The following is a 26965-nucleotide window of genomic DNA, read 5'->3' as shown; positions in this document are numbered from 1 at the left end:
ACTTACTCGCGCCGGGCTCCGGGCGATGGACAGGGACCCGCCGCGCTCCACCAGCAGGCTCCAATGCTCCCGCATCTCCCACCCAGGTTCCCCCAAGCGACTATCTCTGTACAGTTTCGATTTGTGTCTAGGCCGGGTTCGCTCTCCTTTCGGTCATTTTCTATGGGCTTCCCGGCCTCTGGGTTCCTTCTTGGTCCTCTGCTCCAAGGTTTCCGTTTTCGTTTAGAAGACTGCCCTCCTGCGGTCAAACTCTCCGACCGCTCGGACTCGGCCTTTGCGGAGGGTGTGCCTGGGCGTCTCTTTGGCTTCCTGCCCTCCGTCTCCTCTGGTCCGCGGCCCAGCTCCCAAGTTTGCTCCCGGGATTGGGAGGCTATGAGGGAGGCCAGGGAGTTCCGACCTCTCGCTTCCCTCCCTTGGCCGGCGCGCGGGGACTAGGGCTGACCTTGGAGGCGGCCACGCTCCCCCCTCCCACCATGTTCTCCAGTCACCTCTGGCCCCCTTGACTCCCGGGATACCAAGTCGTGGCCACTGGAGAAGCGCCCTTCCCTTGGCTGTACGCCCTTGCCCCGGCGGTATCGCGCAGCGGCTGGCAATCTGAGCTGCGCAAACCATGTTTCGGAGCGGCCGGGCCTGGGGTCAAACCAGGAAGGAGGAGGGGTGGACCTCAAGGCTGTGGAGACCCGACTTTATTTGTTTCAACTTGTCCTGAAGGGTTAGACGAGGCGCGCACTCGCTCACACTTGCCACCGGGAGCCGAAACCCTCGCTGGCTCGGCTGCCCGGCTCGGCCCGCCCGCTCGGCGCCCTGCGCGGCCCTGGCTGGCCCGGAGGCCCTGGCTTCCGAGGGCTTGGGCGCCTGCCTGCTCGGTGCCTGGCTGGGGCGAACATGGCCTGCGAAGGGCCGCCACCTGCATTTTCCTGGACTAGGTGAGCGCCTTCCGAAATCCCCGATGCGGGATCCTTTTTTGAGGGTGAGAGAAAAAGTTGCAGCAGCAGCCCTGCCCCCTGCCGCTTCTTTCCACAATAAAGCGCCCACCTTCGGGTGGCAGACTTTTTTCCACCTTCCCTTTCCTTCTTTTCTGGAGATATTTGGCCAATTCGCTTTCCTAGGCACAGCTGTGGTTTCCCGCTCAGGTTAACTGTTTGCATGGACTTTCTTTAAAACTAGCGCAGTCCACTCGCCCTTGGTCAGCATCTTTTCCGAGCGGCGCCCACCCAGGCCCTATAGAACTTCCAGGAAGGCGCGGCCGGCTAGGCGGGCGTGAGAAGGAGGGAGGCCGGGCGAGGATCTTCGGTCCTTTGCTGCAACTCCCCCGCCTCCTCCCCTTGCGGACTGAGCTCTGGCCTTCAACGCTAGCCTCCCGACTTCAGGGTCGGTTCAAGTGCGCTATCCTCAGCGGGCAGAAACAGAGAGCTCCACCTGGAATCGCTAGGTACCTACCCGGGGGAGGACGGCCAAACCCGAGTTCCATGTTCCTCGGACCTGTTTCTTGTCTGTTCTCCAAAATGCTCTAACAGGGTCGAGCTGTTTGGAGGTGCAGAATGAGAAGTCTAGGGTTGTGGGTTTGCGAACTGGCAAGGGAGTGAGGGGACCCGGGGTGATGGGGGAGGAGAGAATTGGAAGGACAAAGCCTCCCCACGCCACTTTCATTCAGCTGAAGTGAACAAAATTCCCTTTTGGGATAGAACTATTGGGGCTCTCGGACTAGGCAGGATCAGGGGATTCCAGGTGGGCGAGATTCTGTGTTCCATGCACCCCACGTGCAAACTTTGGCCCCAAACCGAAGCTGACAAGGGTGAAAGTAACCAGAGATGCCCGGGGTTTTGAGGCGGCGCCCCCACAGCGCCCCGCACAACTCAAGTGCGGACTGCTGACGTGTGTAGAAGAAGCCTCTGCCCCCAGTCCTGGCCGGGCCTCGGTGGAGAGGGCTTGCTTTCTTTCTCTCGGACAACCTGATCGGATATTTCTGCCTCTCGGGGCTTCTCTCCTTCCTCGGTTACTCCAGGAGAGCTGCTCGCGTTTGGATTTGGCCCACCAATCTAAGCAAAAAGACCCGCCTGGTGAGGCGCGGGAGCCGCGACCCTCCCTCCAGCTTCCTGGGGGTAGGGTGGGGACCCCTCCCCTAGAGAGTCTCTAGAGCCAGAGTGTTGATGATCATTACTTTAAATTAAAAGTCCTCCTTTTTTTCTTTCTGTCTAAGCCCCAACTTAGTTTCAGAGAATGAAGCGTGAAAGCTCTTTTATGGAGATTACCGATGCTTCATTTATTCCCGCAAATGGCAAACACTGCCCGGCAAAGACCGAGCGAGCGAGTTCCTTGTCTGGATCCTCAGCCGTCTCAGGGCTCACAAGCTCACTTGGCTGTGAGACAGCGTCGTCGGGAAAAGCCCCTACAATGGGCTTACCTGGGGAAGGGAAGAGCTCTGTTTGCTGGGGCTGCAGCCAGCAAGCTCCCGCTGGTTGAGGCAAAGACCTAGCTACATACCCCTGACTTGAGAGTTGAGGGATTTGAGATTGGAGAAGGGCGGTGTCCAGAGGGTTACTCTTGAGGATCCCTGCAATGTTGAGTGTATGTGCCTGGAGAAATCCCATGGACAGAGGAGCCTGATGGGCTGTAGTCTACGGGTTGCAAAAGCAGTGCAAATCACTGCTAACATTAATGCTGCATATCCCTTTTCTATTTACAGTGGAGTTCCTTGGAATTTGCAGCATGTTCCAGGAGAGCCAAGAGACCCAGGTACCCTGTCCTGACCTCACTCACTTTTTCATTCCAACCCTCTAGCCCTCCCTGATCTTCTCCATGCTCAGTCGGTCAAAAGCTTGTGTCCATAGTGACAACTCTCTGTCCACAGTTTTATTTTGATGCATGTATGCAGCCTCAATGGGTCCTTTTGGAAGTGGATCCAGAGCTTTTCTACCTTTGATGTACAAAACACACCTAGTGACTTGGTGGTTGTTGTTGTTTAGTTGCTTAGTCTTGTCCAGCTCTTTGCTACCCCATGGACTGTAACCCTCCAGGCTCCTCTGTCTATGGAATTCTCCAGGCAAGAATACTGGAGTGGGTTGTCATGCCCTCCTCCAGGGATCTTCCCAACCCAGGGATCAAACCCAGGTCTCACACATTGCAGGCGATTTGCCTTCTCCATAATCAGGGATTCTTTGGTCATTTCACAAAGAGACAGTTGGAAAGAAGTGAAATGATCTCTGGGGGGGGGGGAACGATAAAGATTTCATATTCTTTTGAGACGGAGCAGTGAAGTTTGAAGAGGAAGAAGTATAAACTCCTAGAAGGAGAATTTCCCAAGTTCAGGCTTAAATTCCTTTGTGACACTGTATTATTAACTCCAACATAGTGGCAGGCCCACATTCCAGTTATCCCATGCTAGGAGCCCCTCCAACACAAAGGCTGTTGTTTGCGGGGGGGGGTGGGGGGGTGGGGGGGCAGATAACCAGGAGGGACTGCCAGTCCTTCTTTCTCTCACCTTATCCAGCTCACAGATTGCAGGGCAAGTGCAAGTTAATTCTGTTTTTGTTTTAGAGGAGCTTGTTTTTCTTAAGAAGCCACCTTATGGAAGGTTTCCACACCTTATGGAAGTGTGTGTGAGACTTGCCTTGGGGTATCAACACAGACCATCCTGGAAATGATGCATTTCCCTTATTAGGTGGCTGGTGACTTGTCTATAGCTTGCAATGGCGTCAGGCCCCTGTAGTTGTCCTTTCTGCCTTTAATAGACGATGACTTTTTTAACAGAAAGGTCCTCAGTGGTCAAGAGGGGCAGTCTTAATGGTTCTTTGAGGGCAAAGTCACCTCACAGAGCCTGGGGAGTTTCCACTGGTGCAGTAAGGGATGACAGAGCTAGCTGGATGGGGAGGGGATGCAACAGTGAGTAGATATGATGACGCATCACTAAGTCGGGGAAGGAAGGGAGAGGGCTTGTTGCTCGCACAGTGGTCAACTTTCATTAATTGCTCGGTTATTTTAATGTGTAGGCAAATACCAGAATGCTCTAGTGCCCGTTTTGGATCAATGGCCTGCAATATTAGATGAGGAGGGGGCCAAAGAGAGAATAGAGGTGTTCAGGAGTCTTCAGTCTTTCTTTCAAATATAGAGGGCTTTTTTGGGGGGGGGGGTTGTGGTTTCCACTCCTTTACCCCACCAAATGCATGAAGTGGGAGTCAGTGAATTGAAAACTTAAAAGGTATTCTTTGGCGAACAGAGATTGGCTTCTAAGGGTAACAAACATCAGAGGGAAACCTCTGTTGTGTCCTGATAAATTATTCAATCAACTCAACTCGACCTAAGTCAAGTGCCTGTGATGCCCTGAGGTGGGCATCGGTGGGCTGCACTCTTAGTGTCCCAGGCACCATGTTGGTATGGTATAGTCCAGATTTCCAGGTTAGCCACGTGAATTCCTGAAGGCTGGTTATTTGGAATATTGTGAACACCATCGGAACCCATCCCTTAACTTTAATAACGTCAGAGGCAATACCTCTCGGACTGATTCTGGTTGGTTAACTTAGCTGAATTTATGATCTGTGAAAGAGAAAACAAAGGCAGGTTTAGGTGCACCTACCTTAGTTTTTTATGTCAATAGCTTCAGGAAAAATTATTTCCCTACTTTAAACTCATAGATCTGTTCAGATTAGTGGAATAAAGCACAGATGTACAGAATTTAGGGATTATATTCTATTTCTCATGATACTTTCCCTCCTTGTCTTTGTATTTGTTTTCAGGGGCTATCCACATGCATGTCTGAATTTTTGGTGGATATTTTTTCTGGGAAATGTGGTTGTATGGAGTAGTCTCAAGTAGCTTTTAAAAGCGTAACCTTGAATTGGGAACAGGGCTGGATGCAGGGTGAGTCCTGATATTCTGGGCATCACATAAAATGTATGAAGCTAGAGGAGCATCTCTGAAATGACTCCGGGTCTATTTCGGGGCAATATTCTTTGAGGTTATTATTAAGGGAAATATCTTCTTCAACATAAGCATCACATTTCTGTATGGGCAAAACTTGGACAGAAATTTGAAACATCCTACTGGAGCCATTTTATGTTAAATTGCTTGTGGTAAGTTCACCATTGCAGGCTTAGCCCTTGAAGTTTACATTCTTGGAATTCTAGGACTCTTTCTGGGATTCTTTTAGGCACAGTCTATACATGTAAACCAGTTTAAGTAAAAATGACACCGTGAATGAAACAGGGGTGGGTTGAAGTCAAACAGACAGCCATGTGGTTGTTTAAACTGCTTCCCTCCCTCACCTTGTACAGACCAGACTATGGGTTGATAGCAAGCCTGTGACCAGTTCTCCTGCAAAGTGTACCATTTGTTCCCAACTGCCTAGGGTTCGATAGGATGTAGGTAAGGGACAGACTGGGAGGGCAACACCCCAGAATTCTCCTTTAAAATTAAGTGAGTTTACCTCTAATGAGTACCTTTCATAAAATCCCAGGATGATGAATCCTGGGGAGGAATTTGGATCTGGCCTTGAAGTGGAAAGGTGACTAATTTCTTGTTGGTGTTCATAAATGTGTGTGCATTTCCTTCAAGAGGTTACAGTGCTTACATGGAGTCTGCCTATGAACTACCTCAACCTAAAGGGAAAGTCCCTTTTTTCTTATTAATTTCTGCAGTGAAGGACTTTATAGAAGAAATGGTTCCGTGCACTTTTCCTTGGAAACCCTAGACAGTGAGCTGTCAGGCTCCCTGTGGGGTGGAGAACTTAATACCCTCAGAGGTAGGAAGCCAACAATCAAACTGAGTAAGTCCCAGAACCACCCAGGATAAAGACAAAAAAAACCCCTCTTGGATGTTCTGACTCAATATCCTTGGCGTCAGGACAAACAAGTCATCGTAATCCCGTGCACAATTTTTCTAAACTTATCTGGAGTCTCATCTCTGACATTCAGACAGGCAGATGCCAGAGTGAAAGTGGAAGTTTATGCCACTGCTTGACCATCCAGGCTGTTATTTATTTAGTTTCATATGTGGGACAAGTGAGGAGATATAAGAGGAGAGAATTTCTGGGAATCTTTCATGATTGATACAAGGCTGATCTTTTTATAAAAATGGAATTTGCTGTTTAATAAATAAAACTCTACATGTCAGTCTGGGAAATGTGACGCTTATCTGAGTGAATAAAAGATTGATGAGGAGTTGAACTGTGGGCTGTGGTGGGTGCAGCTTCGTCATGTTTCTAGATTCACGTTCGTTGGGAAGAAGGCAAGTCTCCTCCCCCAGGTAACTCAGGGTTCTGATCAGGCCTTGCCTATGGGCAGACCTCAGCCTCAGAGGCCATTGTGGGCCCAACGAGATGTAAAAACTCCAGACTCTGGGTCATTTTCTTTTTCTGGTCTTCAAAGTAACTGTCCATACTCTCCAGTTGAGGTGGCAGGAAATGGAGACAAATGACTTTAGAGGGAAGGGGTGGAGGGTGCACATGAGCTTATGGTGCCCAGTTTAGACTGTTTTCTTTCCATCACTTCATGTGTCTGAATGGTGGGAACTTTCTATCTGGAAGAGAATTATTTCTGTGCACAATTGTCAGTCCTGCCAGGAAAGTTATAGCAGCCCTATAAAAGGGGACTGACTGCCTGTCTCCCTTTGTCCTAGGTTGGGAAGGCCTTCTGGTCAATAAATACATATTAATCATGTAAAAGGATTGACATGCAAATGAAGGGCACCGTTGACAAGCCCTGGATGGCAGAAGAGAAACCCTCTGCAGCCGTGGTCCTGGCTGGAGGAAGCCAGGGCTGCACTAGGCTCTTCACAGGGTGTTTTCTGGAGGGTTAAACATTCTTTTCCAATAATGATGTGAAAGAGTTAATTGAACTGGAGGTGGCTTTGGGATATTTTGCTTACAATCCTTCTTAGCTCTGCCCCATCTCCAGATTTTTTCTTTTAAGTCTGGTAATAGGCAGGCCACCCTTTGGATCGCCGTGTCTCTCAGTCCAACTGTAAGTCTCCAATGGTACTTTGTTCTTCTGATCAAAGAAAAGTTGAACCAAACAGGGAAAATGGTTAAAAGCTTAGCTGAATTTTTTGAGGAATGCGTGATGTTGTAGGAATAATTATTAGTTGCCATTATGAATTACTGCTTATAAAATAGCATGTTGCATATCGTTATGGCTTTCTTTACAGAGCAAAGACACTATAAAATGACCTGGTGTAGGTAGAACTACGTTTGACTCATATTTTTCTATGTGCGTGACACCTGTGGGTATGTACAGCCCACACAATGATTTTTAGGTTACATATGACCACTGGAGAATATGATTTGTTGTCAAAGCATATATTGAAAATCTTTTGCTGTAAAGACAAAACAAAAATGCATTGTTATATGCTCCCAACAGATCTCTGAGGTGAATATACTTTCTTTATCCTTTATGAATCATTAGAATATAAGAAAATATTTTATATCCTCTGGTAAACTAAGTTATTCAGAAATAGAAGTGAAGGGAATTACTTGAGTCAGTGGATGGTCTAACTTTGGTCTTCTTTAGGGGTATGTGATATTTTAAAAGGTGGACAATTGGCATTTATACAATTTAGGCTTAGAGTTATGCCTGTAGATACTTTCTAGCTGAGATGCATGCATTCAGTAATTTTGGAATTGGACCACAAGCTGATTTTGGTGATATTCCCGCTCAGGCTATAGGTGTCAAACTGGGCCCTAGTTTAGTAAAGACGATGGACGTCTGGGGTTCTGGCAGGTCAGGCCCTGGAAAGAGTTAGCCGGGTAGTGTGTGTGTATCTGATGACTTTCTTTTGTGGTCTGTGTCTAATATTATCTAATTCTCTGCAACTGAATAACAGATCTAGTCACACCAACTGGGGGTGGGAGGGAAGAGGGAATATAAATGGCTTTCCTCTCCTGGTCTGAAGCACAAACCACGATGCTTTGTGAGTTAAATGTATCTGAGGATGACTGTGGGACCCTGATCTTTCAGTGTTTGGGGCTATATTAGTGATTTGCCAAAATCACTAATATCAGCAAGATAGTGATTTGTCAAAACAGTTGCATTTTACTTTTAAATAAATTCATGAGGATGCTTTTGGAGGGAGGCTTGTTGACTCTAAAAATCAATACCCAGTTCGAAATCAAGCACTGTCTCCTAAATTCTCACTATGGATGTCTTATGCTTAATGCGCTTCGCTAATGTTTATCTTAGATTCGAAATGAATCAAATATTACCTAGAATTCAAACCTAGTAAACATGTTGTCTATTGAATTACTCTGTGTGTGTGTGTATGTGTGTGTGTAAAGGAGAAAGTAGCTACTGCCAGAGATAAATTATTTAACACGATTTTCCTGTATTGTGAAGAAGCAGGCTGAGCCTCATTTTTTGGATTATGATTTGTATTATGAAATGCTTATCAAATGTTTTCCAAAGATTAGTTTAATTTTAATTAAATAAACCTTTCTCAAGAGAAGGCTCCCAACTATTTCTTGTACCCAGAGGCTAACGTACTTGTTGTTTTTAATTATTTTCTGCTGTTACCCAAAGTGCTTTGGATTCTCCCGCCCAATTAAATCAAAGGCGCAGGTTCCTTATACACAATATGTTTAATATTTAATTTTAATTAAATTAATTAAATTGTTTATTTAATTTTATGTGCATTATTGTGCATAGAATAATGCAAAATTCATGATCTTAAGAATTAGGGTGGAGAGGTGAATCAGAGAGCTTTCAAACAAGCTAATTACGGAGCTTAAAGGCAACCTCCCCCTCATTTCCAGGGGAAACATCCTGACATAACCTGAACTTTCTCTTGCAGTGCTCCCTGGCCAGAGCGCTGTGGATGTGGGGTCGTTGGCCTCTTTAGTCACTTGATCTTGCCCTGCAGTTTGCAGCTGCAGCAGCTGCTTGGCAGAGGAAAACGTACGTGCGGGCCTATACATGCTGTTGTCACGGCTCACGCGCAAGTGACATTTTCTTCTTTGCTGAGGAGCCACCAGAACAGTGCTCCTGGGGTAGGGCCATTTTCTACCAGAAACACAGGCAAAACTTCAGTAACGTCTTTTCCATTCAGGAAAGGCCCATTCTAATGGCTTGGAGCTGCCTTAATCTAGGCCAGTGCTTAAAAATGTGGAGGCATGCAGAGGGGCTCACCTTTTGATTGGAAGCAGTTCCTTAAGGGTAGGGGGAGGTGCCCACTGCCCTGGCTCAGTTTCCATTACAGTTTGCATCTTCAGGGCATGGTTTTTCAAGGGTGTTTTTTTATCTGCACAGTGCTAGGCATAACTGTCTCTCACTAGAATGCTTAGTTCTTAAGAAATCTGTCTGAACAGACATAGGATATAGAGACCCATAAAAACCCATAGAATGCTTAGTTTGCTTTGCCATCTCTCCCATCTGACTTGTCTCTAAAACAATGAACTCTGGAGTAAACAGTTTGAAGTGCCTGAGATGAAAAAACTCCCTGAATTTTGAGGCAATTTTATTGTCTCCCTTCCCTACTTTCCTGACTCCTAAATAATGACACTCTCACCATTGTGGCCCTCTACTTGGGACATCTGAGCCAAATTTCCCAAACTTGACCTCATGAAGTGGTGGAGTCACTAAACTTCTTTCCATTTCAGGGTTTTGCACATCTGGACCACGGTTGACTATTTACACTTATCACCACTCTATAAATTTTTTTCTGTGGGTGGGTGGGGAGTGTTTCTCTCTAAACGCCTTCTTCTTACAGAGACTTGTTAATTGCACTTTGTGAAGTCTAACCTTTAATGTGATTAACTCAGCTACTGAGAAAAAAAGAGAGAAAAAAATTAATGGAAAGAAGGAAGGAAGAAAGAAAGAAAAATAGGGGAGAGAAACTACTGTTCCTAGGTGAGACTGTTTGCCTTTTCGGTAGCCACCTTAAGTGAGAATGAAGCTGCTAAAAATAAACTGTCTCTTTGTTGTTGGTGTTTGTTTTTTTCCCCTCTAAGGCTGGTTTTGTTTCAGTAGATTAAATATTATCATAAAAGTAGGTGATGATGCAGTAAATTAAAAATCAGGTTGTGGAATATTTTTTGAAAACCTTTTTTTGCTTCTGTGGTATTAACCCAGTTGGGGCAAACATTAGTTTTAAACCAAAAACATTTGTCAGAAGGAATTTTTGCTTTAAATAAGGGTTCAGGAAATACTGAGAAGCACAGTTAGCCAGAATGGGGAGAAAAAAGAGTAAAAGAGAGTAAAAAACTAAAAACGGAACCCAGAATTTGGAGAGAGCTCAATATTGGCTTGCTAGGCATAGAAAAAATAACTCAACTTCCATTTATGTTGCTCTTCTGTGTACTTAAAAACATTTTTAGTGCAAAACATAAGCCTGTGTAGCTGCAAGAAATGTATCTGAGAACAGATGCAGTTGAGTTTGTGAGGCACTGCTGTTTTACCACGTTTAGCATCAAATTATGAATTAAACAAGAAGAATGAATAACAAATTAGGACTCGCCTAAGCTTAGCTTTGTGCAGTGGGACAATGAAAATTTATTTGAATTCTATTCCTTGATGAGGTTACAGATTTTCTTCCAAGAGAAGATATGCGTTAATATGGTGGAGACAATTATTGGAAGTTCATTTTCTGTGCACATCTTAGAAACCTTTTCATGGAAACAGAAAATTCCTGTGCAGATTTGGATTTTAGAAAAACCCTTAGTCTGTGTTATGCACCCTGTGGAAGGGCCAGTGTAGGAATGATTTGTTAAAAGTATTCTGAAGGATGGCATTAGAAATATGGAAGCTGAGTTGTGTGTATGTGTATGTGTGTGTGGGGAAGTGGTTGTTGTTTTTTGATGTGTGGGAAGACAACTGCTAGAGTGTGGTTTTTGGAGTTCTACAACAGGCTGAGAAATGACAGGCTTCTTACAGCTGGGCTGTTTGTAAAAAAAACAACAACAAAAACCCCCCCAAAAGAAATAAACCCTCATGCTTTCCAAAGCTGACTGCACTTTTAAAAGTACAGTCAACTGTTTCTCCTCACCTAACTGGAACGGGGAGATAATATGCTGCGACCCTCGCTAATGCCTTCACCACATGCTGAAAGTGGGGTGAAGAAAGGAAAGGTTGCTGGAAAGTTAACAAGAGAGCAGACACGCAGACAAGTTAGATATACTGGGAGGAATTTCTTGCGTGGCTGGATGTGAGAAAACATTTCAAGCCCTTAATGGAACCCATGTGCATCATCGTTCCAAGCTTATTAAAGAGACTAAATAGACAGGCATGTAGGGAGACATAAAAATATCACCTAGGCTCACACTTAGGGTATTTTGGAAAATTAAACAAAACCTAACCCTAGGTCTTTGCTGCATAGTCACTGGTTACGCCTAAATGATGCCACTTTGCTATTTTATAAGCAAAATGTTTACCTTCAAAGAGTTTCTGATTTATGGAAAAATTTGTGAAGATGGTTGCCTTCACTTTATTATTACAATTGCCAGGTTGGGGTGGGGTGTACAGGTTTACCTCTTCCTGAGTACATTCTCAAGAGGCAGAAGACTTCCTGGAGAATGTAGTTTGTGTAGCTTTAGCAGAGCTCCTGACTACCTTGAAGAAGATTCAGGGGCTTCATACACAAACCCGGTTTTGAAAATAAAATAACAGTTGAGTGTATTCAAATAGCAGGGTGTTTTTTGTTTGTTTTAAAGCTAGGGTTAGTGGAAGGACCAGATTTTCATGGATTGTTTTCATGGAGGTGCCTTGTGCCTTTCCTGCCTTCTAAACCTCCTAGCCTATTTGCTTCTACAGATACAGTTCATGTTAGCTTGCTGTGTCTTTTTTGGTGTCACCTTCAAGATTCTGACAAAAACTGGGACACAACCTGAAGCCAGCCTCCTTTATCCCCCACCTTACCCTCCAAGTACAAGGAAGATCTATGCACCCGCAAGGTCTGTCTGGTGCCCTGGCCTTACTGATTCTGTTTGGGGGGCCTTGAGCCACAAAAAGCCAATTTACTATGTTTTTTTCCCTCAAAATGAACTTAATTTTTAAAGTTGGGGGGCTAGGGAGGTAGTGTCCCAGGGGGAACCTCTTTCGGAAATTAGTCACCAAAATCACTTCTCAGAGGGTTTTAAAAAAATCTCCAAATGATTCCCTCCTCCCACTGCCCTCTCACCCACTCTCTGCCTTCACCCCAACGTGCTAATCACATTCAGGCCAAAGGCAGGAATGGGCTACCTGGCTGCAGCCCAGAGGACATTTTATTTTATTTACAGATGAGCTGTTAACCCCTGAAATATGGATTCATCTGGAAGCTGTGACACCAGGAAGGCTAGCCTCGTTTCGGCAGCTCCAGCCCAGAGCTGCAATAGTACTTACCTTAATTAGCTGTGTCATTCAGAACAGAGCCAGCCAGCCAGCAGGCCTGGGAGGAGGGCCCAGCCCCCTTCTAGCCTTCCCAGTGCGATGGTCTCCATTAATGTGCGTGCAGCCCAGGGCCTGGCCATGGAGTGGATTCTACTCCAGCCGTGGATAGAACCTCGCTGCTTTCTTTGACCAAGTGGGGCTCCAAAGTAACGGCCTCAGGCCTGGGTTTGTACCCTCCCATTTCTATTTCCCAATAACCGTTGACCTCTTTGAAACAATGACTTTGAAAGGATATGCCCTTGCTCCAGGAATACTGCAATTGCTTGAAACTTTTAAGTTTCTCTTTCAGAAGCTGATTTACAAATCATATATTCACACACACGCCCCATCACAGACACATAAAAGGAGTCTTGTTATTTTATATCTGAACCTCACTCATGCTTAAAATAGCATTTCCAGTCTGATCACTTGTCTTATTCATCAGACTTGGCTCAGAACGATTTTCAACTCTTACTCAAACTCAGATCCTCCCTGAAGGACGAAACTTCTCCACCACTGAGGATTTTCAAAAGAGTGTGCCATGGGCTCTGATGCACTTCTAGAAGAAGAGTTTGTGGGGCTTTTAAGCATAGCAGTGTAGCTGGAATAAAATATGAGTTTCCGGCATGTCTCTTTGGAAGGGGACAAGATACATTTGGATGTGAAAATTCTGGGTCGGTGAAAATTCTGGTCTTGAAACATGGACAGCGGACCTGCCATACCCCACCCCACCTCATCCCACTGATGCAGCCCAAGCCTTGCTTCAGTGGGTGCTGTGGAACTAGTGAACATTTCAAGTGAATATTTGTTTGCGTTTCAAACATGGTGGGTCAGGCCCCTCTGATGCCAATTAAATGGTTTGGTTTTAAGGCATGAGCACATGTCTGGAATGAGAGAATCTAGCAATGGGGTGTCTTTTATCAAACTCTTTCTCTAACTTGCTTCTTTATGTCTTTTCTCCCATAATATAGATCTGTAGACAATAGTGATGTATAAAAATTCATTGGCCGTGAGACATTCTGAGAATATATTTCTGTTGATAGGAGATCTAATCTGTAGCAAGCATATCTCCTGTTTCCATTCGTTTATTATATGTAATATATGTATATATATTTTAAAGAGCCCTCGGATGCCCCACCTTTTCTTTTAGAAACAAGGACATTGGAAGAGGGTGATTAGGAGGCGGAGTAGAATACACCCTGATAGCCCTGATCACCTGTGTGGCATCAGTAAAGCAGTGGTTTCCAAAACAATCTAAAGGTAGAGAATTTGATACCTGACATCTGATTGAATAGTATCAACACAGTCATTAGGGGAAACATCAAGCTCTCTGAAGTCTCCTTCTTGCCAGATTTCTGGTTAGCCTTGTTTTATTTTGAATTACGTTTGCGGGCACTCTAACTGAGCCAGTGCTTGATGGCACCCTACTAGAGATGGGTTCTCTTTATGGAAAGAGACTTCTCTGCATGTCCAGAGCCCAAAGGTGGCCATGGGGTGGGGTGGGGAAGGGTGGGGTGGGGAGTGTGTGGGGACAACCCCTCTGGAAGCTCTGAATAGTGCCCCGAGGGGTCCAGGCTGCTTTTTTCACTTGGATCAGGAAACCTGTTCTGCTACCAGGTGTATGATGGGGGAGTGGGACTCTTGTTATTTCCGGTATGGGTCTATCATTTGCAAGATGAGGGGACTGGGCTTGTTCAGTTGCCCCCCTCTGTCCCTTACTTGAGGTCCTTGACAGGATTAACAGGGGAGGAGGCGCCTATAGCAATCACCATGTTTCAGATGTTCGCCGGAAGTAGTCCGTACACCACCTGCTGAGGCTGTCCTGGCCCGGCAGACCTGATGTTTCCTTGCTTAGGCCTGGGGGTCTTCCAGAGTATTGTGCTCACAGATGCTGTTTCATGTGGACCATGTGGACCAGTACTCTGACTGGCAGGTACATGCCCCTTTGACGAATAAAAGTGGGAAAATAAACACCTTATTGTTTAACGTATTTAAAAATGATTAACAGTTATAAGATACACGGCATATTGTTGTCTCTTAGTAAATGGTGGTTGTTATTTTTATTAGTACAATTATATTATTGTAGCTTATTTGGTTGGCAAAAGCTTTCAAAATATAAGCGTAGCAGGAACATCGCATTCTTCATGGGGAGATGGTTGGGAGCCCTGTGGGACTTTTTTCCAAGCCCTTCCAGGAAATCATATGGTCTTAGTTTCTGCTGGTTGCAGGCCTCTTGTGCAGGTGGGCAGGGTGGCTGTGGTGGTTTCTGGCAACTGCCAGGTATTGAATCTGAGGGAGTAGAATTTCTATCTCCTGTTCCACCTGGAATCTACCCCTCTCTCAGCTCTTTCTTAGCCCTGAGCTGGACCGGCCACCCTGCCCTAGTGGGCAGCGTCTTGGAAGTGTGCATGAAAAGCCTAGGGTTCTGATGACTTGCCTGTTCCCTGACTGTGGGTTGCATGATCTGAGGGGAACAGGGATGGGGTTAGGAAGAGACATAAGACTTGAGAAGGTCAGTTTCCTTCTCTGTGATTTCACATTTAGTTTATGTAGAGGTAAATGCAATTAAGAAATCAACTACGGAAAAAAAAAAAGAAATCAACTACGTGATTATTTTCTTAGAATTTCATGCCACATGTCATAATAATAAATAAGTCATACATTTATTGATTGCTTCTTATCTGCCCAGTACTCTCCCGAGTTATTTACATATATCTCATCTCACTGACTCCTTATAACAGCCCTTTAGGATGTATCAGTATTTCCATTTTATAATTTCAGACACTGACACTCAAGAGTAGTTAAGTAACTTGCCCAGGGTTACACAGTTAGAGAGTAGCAGAACTGGAATTTAAAGCCTATGGTCTTTCCAAATATTAATGATTTGTTTCCATATGATGAAATATCTTAAGGTATAAAGAAGGCAAACATTCCCAAGCTGGAGATTCATAGAGTGAAAGGTTATCCAGAAATGCTTCCATAGAGAAGAGTTTTGAGTTGGCTCTTGAAGGAGAAAGGGGTACAAGGATGGAGTATGAACCAAGCTCAAGGTGGTGTGTGTAAAGGAGAAGGGAGAGATGGGGTGCTGGGTCCAGGGTGATGGAGGAAGGCTGAGGTCCTGGGGAGGGTCAGGCTGGAAATGATGCCCTTGTGGTTGCGGCTTTGGGGACAGGTATAGGGCACCTGTCTCTTTCCCATACCCTTGCCTCTGCCTCTCTCTTTGGCCTACTGGTGGCAGGGCTCTGTAGGAAGCAGTCAGATTCCAGGAAAAACTGGCAAAGGACTTACTTTCCTCTCTTCCTCCCTCCCTTCTTCCCTCCTTCTCTCTCTCACCTTCTTAATATTTCCTTTTTTAAAACCAGTATTTAAACAATACAGTTAATTTGGAGGTGGAGCAGGGCCTGTGGGCTGGGACACAGGTTATCATTCCTGGTTCAGAAAGTGACTAGGGTGCTTTGAGCAGGACTAGGGTGCCCTTGTCTGACTTATGGTTTGAACATTTACACATTTTAGAATAGCTAGAGGAAGTACTAAATATGAGCAGCAGACCTTGTTGTGGTAGGCGTACTTGGAAGGTAGGTGTACTTGGGAGTGTTACATGTGCTGAGTCTTACTGGAAGAAATGGGAGATGTTGAACGGACAGAAGGAGCCTATCATGCTGTTTCCAACGAGAGACTTGAAGGTATGATTCAGAAGAGAGACATCACAACTGTGATGTTTTTCTGACCACGGGGGAAGGGAGACATGGGGAGGAACACTGGACATCTCCCTTTTTCCTCCCGTGTGTGCCCGCACCTCACCATGAATCATGTATCTGTGGACCCACCAGGCCTTGGGATGGTGCCTTTCTCAAGAGACTTTCATGAGCTTGGTTGGATACCTGGGACTTCTCTCAAGGGTCCTTCCTTGCTGCTGCCAGAAGGGATGGGGGGGCTGCTGAGAAAGGGCAGGCAAGTGGGGTCAAGTCCACAGGAATACTGAGAGGTGCTGCTTGGAATTCCATTGTGATTCTCTCAGAGCCCTCTGGCGCACGCCCACTGACTCACACTTACACACAAGACACCTCTGGTCAAACAACTTGAGATGCCTCTTGCCCCCGTATACAGACCTCTTACATGTGTCGGCACGCTCAAAGGCCTGATCCACCAGACCCTGCAACCCCACACATTTGTTGACTGCCATGGGGAACTCACCTCCTCTGTGGGATTCACATGTAAATTGCCAACACAAAGGACCACACGAGCAGAAGAGCCCTGGTTTTCTGGACCCTCCCTCTGCAGACAAGGTCTGGTTACAGTCCATCATCCACCAGGCTCAAAATGCAAATTCCATAATTAAATTCCATTACAACGGACAGGTGACTTTGAAATGGTGGCTCATGACCCATTGTTGTTGTTCAGCTGCTAAGTTGTGTCAGACTCTTTACAACCCCATAGGCTGTAGCCCTTTTGTCTCCTCTGTCTATGTGATTTCCCAGGCAAGAATCCTGGAGTGGGTTGTCATTTCCTCCTTCAGGGGATCTTCCTGACCCAGGGATTGAACTCACATCTCTTGCTTGGCAGGTGAATTCTTTACCACTGAGCCACCTGGGAAACTCCATGACATATTAGTGGGTCACAAAATCAATTCACTGGGTTGCAAGCAACTTTCAAAAAGAAAGTACAATGTGATTTAGCGTGTGTGCTAAATCACTTCAGTCATGTCCGACTCTTATGGGCTGTAGCCCACCAGACTCCTCTGTCCAGGGGATTCTCCAGGCAAGAATACTGGAGTGGGTTGCCATGCCCTTCTCCAGAGAATCTTCCCGAACTGGGGACTGAACCTGCGTCTCTTTTGTCTCCTGTATTGGCAGGAGGGTTCTTTACCACTACCGCCATAGGATAGGAAATATGAGTCTGTCTGTCCTGTGTAGTAAGAGTGATGTAATTTTATAATTTAAAAATTTATATGTGCATGTGTACTGTATGTCAGTATAATTTTATTTTTAACTATGATTTTGTGGCCAAAAAAACAGTTTGAAAAGCACCACAAAACCTTATTTCTTAGTCTAGTGCTGTGATGGGCAGTACAAGAAGACTGTTCCCTTTCTTTGCCCTCTGGAAGCAGGCAGGGAACCTGGGCCCAAGCAGAGCAAGGTAATGTGGACTGGCAGTGCCCTGACCCATGATGTGGGGAGCAGGGAAGCTGGTAGCAGAGGCCTTGTTTGGTGGGCAAGAGGTGGCTGAGGAAGGAGTCAATAGATGCTTATAAACCAGAATCCTTGGGACTGGAGGAGGGGTGGTGGTGGCAGAGGCTGAGGCTCTTTCTAAGTTTGGAGTTTGGGCAATGGAGGCTGAGAATACAGGAAGAAGGGCAAATCCGTCTTTTGTGAGAGTTGATGGTGAGATTCATCACAAACATACGGAGTTTGGGGGTGTTTGTGAGACTTTTGGGCCTCCCTGTTGGCTCAGTGTAAAAGAATCCACCTTCAATGCAGCAGATGCAGGAGACTTGGGTTTGATCCCTGGGTCAGGAAGATCCCCTGGAGGTACCCACTCTAGTATCCTTGCCTGGAGAATCCCATGGACAGAGGAGCTTGGTGGGCTACAGTCCATGGGGTCGCAAAGAGTCTGACATGACTGAGCATGAGCAAGACTTGAGACTTTCAGTTTGATGTGACCATGGTGGTCCATGAAGTCTGAGAGAGAGAGATGGGCCAGAGATGCAGATTTGGGGTCTTTTGAGTGGGTGGGAGCAAGATGGGTTCAGGGAGGGAGAGGGGAGGAGAACGAGAAGAGGACCTAGGAAAGAGCCCCAAGAATGACTGATGTGTGAGGGAGGGCCAGAGGCGGGAAGCTGTGATGGAGAGTGTGAGATGCCTGGCCTCAGGGAGAGAGCTGTGCTGGAAGCCAGGGCACAAGCTCCAGGGAAGAGGTCACCTGCTGTCGCATGCAGCACAGTGCTGAGGCCCTAACTGGGGAGAAGACTTGAAACAACTAGAAGGCTGCAGGCGCTGAACTTTAGTCTGCCGACTCTGTGGGCCCATGAACCTCAGAGACCTTCGAGAACTTTCCTCCACATCAGGAGCTGGAAAAAAAGAGAATGAAGCTGGTGTAGGGTGAGACAGGGGGTCTGTTTGGAGGTGGAACTATCAAGCTGGCAGCTGAACCCCCTTCCTCCACACTGGTCTCCCTTTCCCCAGCCACACAGGGTCATCCCCTTAAGGCAGCTGAGGGACCATGGACATCTGGAAACCTGAGTTCTCATTTTGGCCATCAGGAGCTCCTTACTCTCTGTGGGCCACATTCCTGATCTAAAAATAAATGAGGTATCCCTATGGTTAGAATAATCTCTTGTTGCTCTTGAGCTTTCCAGTCACTCAGTAGTGTCTGACTCTTTGCGACCCCATGGACTGCAACTCACCAGGCTTCCCTGTCCTTCACTATCTCCTGGAGTTTACTCAAACTCATGTCCATTGGGTTGGTGATGACATACCACCATCTCGTCCTCTGTTAGTCCCTTCTCCTCCTGCCCTCAATATTTCCCAGCATCATGGTCTTTTCTAGTGAATCGGCTCTTCACATCAGGTAGCCAAAGGATTGGGGCTTCAACTTCAACATCAGTCCTTTCAATGAATATTCAGGGTTGATTTCCTTTAACATTGACTGATTTGATCTCCTTGCAGTCCAAGGGACTCTCAAGAGTCTCCTAAAAATAATCTAAGAATAATGTCTTAGATCTCTGCCTTATCTGAAATTCCTTGAGGACATCTTTGAAATGGGGATAATCATTCTTGCCCTGTTTGCTCACAGGAGGATCCCTTTTGAGAACTATAAAGAACCACCAAAGCAAGGGTATTAAGGTTATAGTTGTTAACAATTATATTCAAAAGGACCTTCAAGAGCCCAAGTTAGCCAAGGAATTACTGAATTCCTCATTTTCTTTCTGGAAATGAAATTTCCTTCTCCTTCCCCTCAATCTCTTAACACCTTCTCCACTGTATTCTCAAAATTGTGCATAGAGTTGGTAAAAACCTGGGGGCAGGAGGAAAAGAGATGTGAAACTCATTAATCTGGTGAATAATTGTTGGGAACTAACTGGGTGCAGATCTCTGTTGGATGCTAGGGTTACTATGGAGCCCAGGATGCAGGACTGGCCCTGAGGGTTCCTCACCACTGGTACACAGCAGAACCACCTCTGAAGCTTTTCAAATTCAGTTTCCATGGGTCCAATCCTAGACCTCCTTACCTTGAAGCTCCCTGGTGTGTGTCTGTTTAAAAAACTCTATAGGGGATTGATGCTTTCGAATTGTGGTGCTGGAGAAGACTCTTGAGAGTCCCTTGGACTACAAGGAGACCAAACCTGTCAATCCTAAAGGAAATCAACCCTGAATTTTCATTGGGAGGACTGATGAAGAAGCTGAAGCTCCAATCCTTTGGCCACCTGATGTGAAGAGCCAACTCATTGGAAAAGATCCTGATGCTGGGAAGATTGAGGGCAGGAAGAGAAGGGGCTGACAGAGGATGAGATGGTTGGATGGCATCACTGACTCAATGAACATGAGTTTAAGCAAACTCTGGGAGATAGTGAAGGACAGGGAAGCCTAGTGCACTGCAGTCCATGGGGTCACAAAGACTTGGACATGATTTAGCAACTGAAGAACAACAATAGGGGATTTTTTTGCACTTGAAAAGGTGAAGACCACTGAATGGGAAGATGAGAAGCAGACCCCTGAGATGGAGTGATTTAAGTGCTAGAAAAAAGTAGGATAGTAATTTCTGGGACAGAGTGCTAAGGAAACCTCAGGGAGACCTGAGGCTCCGGGAGTGGATTGGCATGGGTGCAATCAGGGAAGACCTCCTGGAGGAGATACTGTCCACAGTGAGTTTTGAAGGATGCAGGAAGAGGGGAAAACATGTGCCAAGACAAAGGGCTTTCCATGAATGGTCATGTTTCCTTAAAGGTGTCTATACATAAAGTTCATAGTCCAGGTTAAAGGTGAATAGGCAAATCTATCCATGACCCTGAGAGAGTCCTACGCAGATCCCTCTCTTTTCACAAGAACTTGGACTGGTGTTGGTTATAAGGCTAGATGTGTTAGCTGGAAACCAGTTCTGGTTAATATTAGATTAATGCACATTAAGCTATCTTAGGGTGAGAGTGGAACCGTCTCAGATTTTACAAGGTTCAGGCAAGAATGAATGGGTTGACTTATCAAGCCCTCATTATGCGCAGGCCTATACCTTCATTGTTGCTGTGTGCTAAGTCGCTTCAGTTGTGTTCGACTTTGTGACACCATGGACTGTAGCCCGCCAGGATCCTCTGTCCATGGGGTTCTCCAGGCAAGAATACTGGAGTGGGTTGCCATGCCCTCCTCCAGGGGATCTTTCTGAGTCAAGGACTGAACCTGTGTCTGTTACATCTCTTCCATTGGCAGGCAGATTCTTTACCACTAGCGCCACCTGGGAAGCCCTCATCATTGCTGCTGCTGCTAAGTCGCTTCAGTTGTGTCCGACTCTGTGCGACCCCATAGACGGCAGCCCACCAGGCTCCGCCATCCCTGGGATTCTCCAGGCAAGAATACTGGAGTGGGTTGCTGTTTCCTTCTCCAGTGCATGAAAGGGAAAGGTGAAAGTGAAGTCTCTCAGTCATGTCTGACTCTTAGCGACCCCGTGGACTGTAGCCTACCAGGCTCCTCCGTCCATGGGATTTTCCAGGCAAGAGTACTGGAGTAGGGTGCCATTGCCTTCTCCGCTCATTATTGCTAGCTATACATCAAAGTAGGCATTATTTCAGCAACTCAGAGAGATGGAGTGATTTGCCCAAGGTCGCAGAGCAAGAGAGCGGCAGAGCTAGGACTTGGGTCTAAGCCTCCCCAGGCACACAGTGCAGTGATGAGTCCTGCACTTGTATCTTGGGCTTGAATCTTGGATCCCATACTTCCGAGGGATTTGGGCCAAGCTCTTTAGGCTCTCTGAACCTCAGTTTCCTCCTCTTTAAAGAGGCAAGGTTGATAGAATCTTCTTGGCAGGGCTGTTGTGAGCACCGACTGAGCAGTGTCTGTACACAGTGGGTACCCAGTAGGTGCTGTGGAAACGCTGCTGTGACTGATGGCGGTTATGTCATCTCCCAAGCCTGGGCTCCCTGCATATTACACACAGGGACTCAGACTGGACAGGCTGAGGCTGACCACCCAGCTCTGAAATTCTGGAATGGATTTTGAATCTCAGTTTCTGGCAGTATGGCTGATATCCTGGGATAACTTGCCTGGAGGCAGTGGATTATCCCTGTGACCTTCCTGAGTACCAAGTTTGCTCAGCTTGGCCACAGCAGGCACAGGGATGGTGGCCTTCCTGTCTCCCCTTCAGGAGGATGGGCTGCCTTGTGGGGCTCTGGAAAAAACTCTGGGTGGAAAAGCAACAAGCTGTTATGAAGAGGATGCTGGTCTATCTGCCACAGCGGCAGACAGAAGAGACAGATAAAAAACTCTGTAAGTGGCACATTTTCCGCAAGTACTCAGCTATAAAGCCCCTTTGAAGGGACTTCTAAAAGGCTTGTGCTCAGGGGCTGGCACCACCATGGCAGGGTGCAGGGGACTTTGGAGGCTGCCGGGGCATGGCCAGGGTGGGAGGGGCACGCACTGCAGGCAGAGGCAGAGGTCTTCCGGGGGTGGGAGGGTCTATGAAAATGAGCCTGACAGAGGCAGGTGTGTGTGTGTGTGTGTGTACAATATATGATGGCAATCCGTTATTGGAAGAGTCCATTCTGGAAGCTGCACTAAATGGTGAGAAGGAAAGCCAGGAGACAAAGGCTGGAAGGAACAATGCCAGCGCGGATGGGCAAGATTCCAAGCCCAAGACAGATGCCAGCCCCCTAGGAGACCCCGCACCTCTGGGCCTGACCAAGTTGGGAGCGCTGTGGGCCCAGAGCAGGCCTGGATGGCCATCCGGGTTGGAAGGCCCTGGACAGAGCTTTCTCTATGAGGTGGGAGAAGCAGAGGCAGACAGCCTCCTGTTTCTCTCTTGCCAGTGGACCCAGGTGCAGAGTCAGGGTAGTAATCCAGACAATGTCATTTTAACCCACTGTGAAAGTCAAAGGCCTTCTAAATTTGTCTCAGATTATCCTGGTCGTGTGGCCACAATCATTATTTTCATTCAGTCAATTCAGAGTAGTAGTGGTTTGGTGCTGGACCCTCTGGGGGCTGGAGATACATAGGTCCTCAGCGAGAGAACATTGAAAAGATGAAAGAGGGTGAAGTCACAGGGCAGCCTCTGAGGACCGAAGAGAAATTTAGGTACCATGAGGGCACCAAGCAACACAGAAGATGGGGGTCTCTCCAGCCAGAGAACAAGAACCACACAAACGCACAAAGACCCAGCCGTGGTGGCGTAACGTGACCAACAAGGAGAAGAAAAAGCATTAATATTTGCATGTATGTATATGTATGTCTGTAGGACTTAGTATGTGCAAGACACTGTTTTAGGTGCTTTGTGCTTTGTCAAGTCATGTGTGAAATCATTGAACCCCTGGGAGATTGTGAGACAGGTGGAATTACTAACCTCCTTTTGCTAACAAGGAAACAGAGGCAAAAGGAAATCAAATAATAGACGTGTGTGCGTGCTAAGTCGCTTCAGTCATGTCCAACTCTGTGTAGCCCTATGGACTGTAGCCCGCCAGCCTCCTCTGTCCATGGGATTCTCCAGGCAGGAATACTAGAGTGAGTTACTATGCCCTCCTCCAAGGGATCCTCCCAACCCAGGGATTGAACCCGCATCTCTTATATCTCCTGCATTGGCAGGCAGGTTCTTTACCACTGGCATCACCTGGGAAGCCCCATATAATAGACATTCAGTCCCAAAGTGAGTGCACATACTGTAGGAAAGATCTGATGAGCCTGATTTTGCAGCTGAAGAAAATGAAGCTCAGAGAGGCCAAGGGAACCAGGCTTACTCAGACACGCACAGAAGTCCTTGCTTCACTAACCAGAGCATGGATTATGAACAGGCTTGGTGTGTAACATGTAGACCCCTGACTGCATTCATGTTGTCTGCAGGCTGTTGCCCGAACCCACGCCTTTTGACTTAAGTACAGTTGTGTTTTTGCTGGTTCTCTGTGCCTGGGGGCTTTCAGATTCCCTGGCCCCCTGGATGCCCTGTGGTGGCACCCTAGGGGCATGTTCATCCTGCCAGGAGCAGGTTTCCCTGGGTATTAATGCTTTCTCACAAGTGCTCTCAGGCCAAGGATGGAGCTGGACCTCAGAGAGACCTGGGGTCTGCACTCAGCCCAGCACAGGTCCTGACGTGCCTCGACCCTCTGACATCCTTTGTTTAAATGGTGTCTTATTGAAAAGCTTACTAGGACTACAAGGATGCTGACCTGGCTGAGAATAGAGACATTGGGCAGCCTGGTGGCCAGACTTGTCCAGATGCTGTGGGTTCCTTGGAGCGCATTTGAACCCTTACAAGACAAGATGCTTTTTGAGACTCCATCTAGCCTAACGCATGTGATCTGTTGCCCATCAGATGGATTCCTTGCTCTGTAGAGAAACTTGAACACATACCAGGTCCATCTCTTTGGGGTCAAGGCTCATAGTGACCTCTGATCTGTTTCAGGTAACAGTGAAAGTAAAAAGGTTTCTGTGTCCCTCTGGCCTTTGTCCCATGTAGCAAGTGCAGTTGGTTTAAACACGTCGGTTTCAGGTGCACAGACCTGTGTTTTAATCTCATCTCTTCTCTTCCTAGCTGGATGACCTTGGATGAATTATTCTACTCATCCAAGCCTGTTTCTTCTCCCTCTTAGGGGTGCCAGTTTAAGTAAAATAATGCCTGTAGAGCTCTTAGCACAGTTTCTGGCACCCTGTGTGCACACAGCACTGTGCTGGCTTATAGCACAGCTCTGAGAGGGGTGTTTGGGACCGGCTCTGGCAGGCATGCTGTGTCAAGGCTGGACCCAGACTTTACTTCTGGAGAAATTGGGAGGTAAGCCAAGGTGTTCTGGTCACCTCCTTCCTTTCAGCTGTCCCTCGTCTCTCTGCTCCCCTTTGATGCACAAACAGCTGTTAACAGCATGAAACTCCCCTGCCCCACAGCTCATCTTCCCAAGGTCAGACGTGCTTTGGACTTTCCAAGGTGAACATCAGCAAGTCAGTTACCCTGAGCTCTTCTCCCAGGCATGAGCCTGATCCACTGGAGCCTCATCCACTAGAACTTTGGTGTACTCTCCTGCCTGGGGGCAAACCACCTCCTGTCCCCAGCACCCAGCCTTGGCCCAGGGCATTTAAAATAGTCAATCCTAGTGGATATAGTATAACATTTGGATATAGTAATCTTACTTATTTCTCATTCAAAGGAATGATTCTGAAGGTAAAAATGTCTGGCCTGCTAAGCTCGAGAGGTATAGAGAATATTTCTTTTTGCAAAGACCCTAACGCCCCTTAAATTATGTGCTTAAGTGACAGGCCTTTGTCATGAGACCAGAGGAGGGGTTTTGCTGTTTTGCTTCAAAGAGGAGTTTTTGATCTCAGCAAATGTCATTTGAGGCTGTGAGTTATGGCAGGAGGGAGAAAAGGGGCTTCTTATATTCCAGACCAGGGCCTTCTGTGAGAGGCTGGAGAGGAATTCTAAAACAAGCCATTCTCAAAGCCAGGGAAGGAGTTCTTTGTCTCTGTGGTAGCCAGAGAAGATGTAGGATGGATGCCAGGAAGAAATATAAATTTCCCAGGGGAGAACACAGACCAGCTGAAGGAAATCAGCGTTTGTCCAGAAAAGCATGATGGCAGTACCAAAGGCCAGCACAGTTGCCATCGTTCAGTTTCTTTGGAGCCCATTACCTGACCCCAAGGTATATTGCTATATTGCTTATATTATCCAAGTATTGAAAATGAACAGTGGGTATCTTCCTAGGTGATTGCAGGTGCTAAATGTAAATCTACAAAATGACTCCAAAGGCAGAGTCAGGGGGCTTTAATGACTATCCACATGCCACAGGGTGTTTTGGGGGTTTTGGTGGGGAAGGCTGAAGTTAAACGCTATACTAGGTGACCCAGGTTCCTGTCTACTTTGTGTTCTGCAGGCCAGAGAGTGTTAGGTGTGAATTCTATACACTTGTCCAGTTGAGGTGACGTCAAAGGCTTACCCAAAAGGAGGGGGACAAGAATCTATGGCTCAGGAGAGGCAAGGCCCTTGTGCCAAGGAAGCCTCCCACATCTGTATCCATCAGCAGTGCCCAGTAGCAGAGTGGCCAGCAAGACCCTTGACCCAGGGAGAGCCAGGAGCTGTAGGAATGATTTAGGGAAGAGCAGGATGCCAGAGGCGACTGGAAGTTGCATTACGCAGCATCTAGTCTCACCCCCTCATCCCACAGGCCGAGGTACTGAGATATGAACTGCTGGCAGTTTGAATCTCAGCAGTGCTATTAAACATCTCTGATTCCTTAAAATAGTATCAGCATCTCTAAATGCCATCGTGTTTATCAAGTAACTCACAGTTTGGGAATGTGAAACTAGAATCCAGGCTGTAAAAAAGGCCACTTAGGTGAAACAAACAAAACTAACACCATAAACAAAATGAAATTAAAAGTTGGGCAAAGTATTTGCAACTTATCGTAACCAGGAAACAGTGAATTTCCTTATGTATGAAGAACTATTATAAATTAATAAGAAAAGAATCACCAACCCAACAGAAAATTTGACAAAGGGTGTACATCATCCGTAGATGAGGAAATTCAAATGATTCTTAAACATTTGCAGAGTTGCTCAACTTCACTCATAATAATAGAAATAAATATGCACAAAATATGAGATAATACTTTTCACCTGATTGGTGAAGAGCAAAAAGTTCTATATCACTTCCCCAGACAGTGGGGAAACAGGCACTTTTTTTTTTAGTATTTTTTGATGTGCACAATTTTTAAAGTTTTTATTGAATTTACTGCAATATCTATTCTGTTTTGTTTTTTTTTTTTGGCCCCAAAGCACGTGGAATCTTAGCTCCCTGACCAGGGTTAGAGCCTGCACCCACTGCACTGGAAGGCTACTGAGGAAGTCTCCAGGCACTTTTATATAATGTTGATGGAAGTATAAATTGATAAAATCTCTACAGAGAATAATTTGGTAACAACTATCAAAATGAAAAAATACACATTCCCTTTTAGGTCCAGTAATTTTCCCTATAAATATGTTAGCACACTTGCAAGGTGACTATATACAAAGATTTTCATTAAAGCATTGGGAACAACAAATGAGTCAAGTAATTAAGAAATTGCTTAGAGGACTTATTAGATAAATTATGGTATGTCCAGGGCTTCCCTGGTGGTTCAGATGGTAAAGAACCCACTTGCAATGGAGGAGACATTAATTGAATCCCTGGGTTGGGAAGATCCCCTGGAAAAGGAAATGACAACCCACTCCAGTATTCTTGCCTAGAAAATCCCATGGACAGAGGAGCCTGGTGGGCTACAGTCCATGAAATCACAGAGTCAGACCCAACTGAATGACTAGGCATGTACACACACATGGTATATCCATATAATAAGGTATTACAGAACCTTTAAAAAGAATTGGACAGCTTTATGTATGGATATGGATTTGTATTTCATATGTATTAAGTGAAAAGAATTATTACACAGCAAATGCTACCATTTCTATAAACAACAATAA

At 46.2% G+C, this 26965-nt stretch overlaps 1 long non-coding RNA gene across 1 annotated transcript in view; it reads left to right on the top strand.

Annotated features, from left to right (window-relative positions):
- The first annotated feature begins 358 nt into the window (after nt 1-358).
- LOC145543411 (uncharacterized) overlaps nt 359-26965 on the top strand; it is a 66144-nt gene continuing 39537 nt past the window's right edge. The window contains exons 1-2 of the long non-coding RNA XR_014080700.1: nt 359-926; nt 2687-2736. This is a non-coding gene — a long non-coding RNA (uncharacterized LOC145543411). The remainder of the gene's footprint in view (nt 927-2686; nt 2737-26965) is intronic.

The sequence above is a fragment of the Giraffa tippelskirchi genome, chromosome 3, assembly GCF_054371585.1.
Source record: "Giraffa tippelskirchi isolate mGirTip1 chromosome 3, T2T-mGirTip1v1.2.pri, whole genome shotgun sequence".
NCBI classification, from domain to species: Eukaryota; Metazoa; Chordata; class Mammalia; order Artiodactyla; family Giraffidae; genus Giraffa; species Giraffa tippelskirchi.
This window is presented reverse-complemented; position numbering and strand designations above follow the sequence as displayed.